We start from the raw sequence: 3,111 nt of genomic DNA on the forward strand, positions 1-3,111 counted from the left end.
AAAATTTTTTAAAATTTGCATACATTAAGGTTCAGCCTTTGTTTGGTAAAGTTCTATGCGTTTGAACAAATATATAGTGTCTCATATCCACTATTATACTCTCATAGTGAATGGTTTAACCATCCTAAAAAATGCCCTGTTCTTCACTAATTCAAACCAACCCCCCCCCCCAATACCAGGAAGCCCCTGATCTTTTCATGGTCTCTATAGTTTTGCCAGTTCTAGAATGTCATATAGTTAGGAAGAGACAGCATGTTTTTCAGGGTGGCTTTCACTTAGCAATATGCATGTAAGATTTATGCCTTTCATCTTTATTTCTGAACAATACTCAATTGTGTAGACATTCATTTATAAATTGAAAGTTCCTTTGTTTTATTTTTGAGTCAGGTTCCATTGTATGGCTGTAGCACAGTTTGTTGACCCCATTAGGCGTATCACCTATTGAAGGGGCTCTTGGTTGTTTCCAGTTTTTGGTGATAAAGCTGGTATAAACTTTTACAAATAGTTTTTTTTGCATAGACATAGATTTTCAGATCAGTTGAGTAGAAGCCTAAGGGTGTAACAGCTGAATTATATGGCAAACCTATGCTTTGCTTTGCAAGAAACTGTCAAACTGTCTTTCAAAGTGATTGTGCCATTTCGCAATCCCACCAACAATAAAGGAAAGTTCCTGGTGCTCTGCACCTTCCCTGGCAATTAGTGTTGTCAGATTTTTGTATTTAGCCATTCTAATAGGTGTATAGTGATAGCTTATTGTATGACAACTTACAATTCACTTATGACAAATGATGTTTCATATGGGTATTACCTTCTTGGGTGAGATACATGGTTAGATATTTGGTCCATTTCTAATTGGATTGTTGGCTTTCTTATTGTAGAGTTTTAAGAATTCTTTTTATATTTTGGATACAAGTCCTTTATGAGATATGTGTATTGCAAATTTTTCCTCCCAGTCTGTGGCTTTAGTCTCTTAACAATGTTTTTCATAGAGTAGAAGTTTTTATTTTTTAATAAAGTCCAAATTACATTTTTCTTTCATGGATTGTGCGGTTGTCTTATATCTAAAAAATCATTGCCAAACTGAAGCTCCCATAGATTTTTTCCTTTTTTTTTTTCCTAGAGGTTTTTTAGTTTTCGATTTTACATAAAGTTCTATGATCTTTTTTGAGCTAATTTTGAAGTGAAGTGTAAATTCTGTCTAGGTTCTTTTTTTTTTTTTCTTCTTGTGTATGAATGTCCAACTGTTCCAGCACCATTCTTTGTTGACAAGAATATCTTTTCTTCATTAAATTGCTCTTTCTGTCAGTATATTTTCTTGGGTGCATTTCTAGGGTCTCTATACTGCTTAATTGATCTCTACTTCTATTCTTTAGCCAATACCATGCTGTCTTGAATACTGTGGCTTTAAAATGAGCATTGAGATTGTGTCTTGTGTTTCCTATATCTTTTCCTTCTTTACCACACTGTTGGCTATTCTAGGTCTTTTGTCTTTCTATATAAATTTTGCAATCAATTTGTTAATTTCTACAAAATAAACTCAGAGCACTGTACTTCTCTGCATATAGATCCTGTATATATTTTGTAAGATTTTTACCTAAGTATCTAATAGATTTTTGGTGCTATTATAAATGGTATTTTTAAATTTTCAAATTAAAAGTGTTCATTGATGGGGCGCCTGGGTGGCACAGCGGTTAAGCGTCTGCCTTCGGCTCAGGCGTGATCCCAGCATTGTGGGATCGAGCCCCACATCGGGTTCCTTTGCTGGGAGCCTGCTTCTTCCTCTCCCACTCCCCCTGCTTGTGTTCCCTCTCTCGCTGGCTGTCTCTATCTCTGTCAAATAAATAAATAAAATCTTAAAAAAAAAAAATAAAAGTGTTCATTGCTGCTTTCTAGGAGTCATTGGCTTTTGTATCTTTGAACCTGTATCTTGCAGTCTTGTTATAATTGTTTATTTGTTCCAGGACTTTGAACTTGTAGATTACATAAGGTTTTCAACATAGATAATCTGCTATCTGTGGAAAAGATAGTTTTATTTCTTCCTTCCCAATCTATATACCTTATATATATTTTTTTCCTTTGAAAAAAATCTTGTTGCACTAGATAAGACTTATAATACAATGTCAAATAGGAGTAGCAAGACAGGGCATTCTTGCCTTCTCCTAAAACTTAGGGGGAAAGTGTCTAATTTTTCACCATTAAGTATGAGCTTAGCTTTAAGGGTTTTGTAGATGTTCTTTATCAAGCAGAGAAAGTTCAATTTATTCCTAATTACCTGAAAGTTTTTATTATGAATGGAGGTTGGGTTTTGTTTTATCTGTGTCAATTAGTATGGTCATATGATTTTTCTTCTTCAACCTCTTGATGTGGTGGATAACAACGATTGATTTTCCAATGTAGAAACAGCCCTCCATATATGGAGTAAATTCCACTCGGTTGCAGTGTATAATTCTTTTACATATTGTTGTATGTAATTTGCTAACATTTCATTGGGGATATTTATATCCATATTCATGAGATATTTGTCTCTAGTTTTTCTTTTCTGAGATGCCTTTACCTAGTTTTGGTACTGAGGTAGTAATAGCCTCCTAGAATGAGTTAGGAACTGTTTTCTCTGCTTCTAGTTTTAGAAAGAGATTGTAGAGTTGGGATCACTTCTTCATTAAATAGAATTCAGTAGAACTCACCATTGAACACATCTGGGGCTGATGCTTTCTCTTTTGGAAGGTTATTAATTATTGATTCAATTTCTTTAATAGATATAGGCCTATTTAGATGATCTGTTTTTCTTTGTGTAAGTTTTGGTAGTTTTTATCTTTGAAGGAAGTGATCATTTTAATTAAGTTATCAAATGTGTGGGCATATGGTTATTTATAGTATTCCTTTATTACCCTATTAATGTCCATGTGATAAGTATAATGACTTCTCCTTCATATCTGAATTTGGTAATTTGTGTCTTGTATTTTTCTTGGCTAGTCTCCTAGAGATTTATTGCTTTTATTCCATTTTCCAAAGAATGAGTGTTTGGTTTTGTTGATTTTCTCTACTGTTTTCCTATTTTTTGATTTCATTGATCTTTGGTCTAATTTTATATTATGTCCTTTCCTCCTGTTT

The sequence above is a fragment of the Ursus arctos genome, unplaced genomic scaffold (assembly GCF_023065955.2).
Source record: "Ursus arctos isolate Adak ecotype North America unplaced genomic scaffold, UrsArc2.0 scaffold_17, whole genome shotgun sequence".
Taxonomy (NCBI): Eukaryota; Metazoa; Chordata; class Mammalia; order Carnivora; family Ursidae; genus Ursus; species Ursus arctos.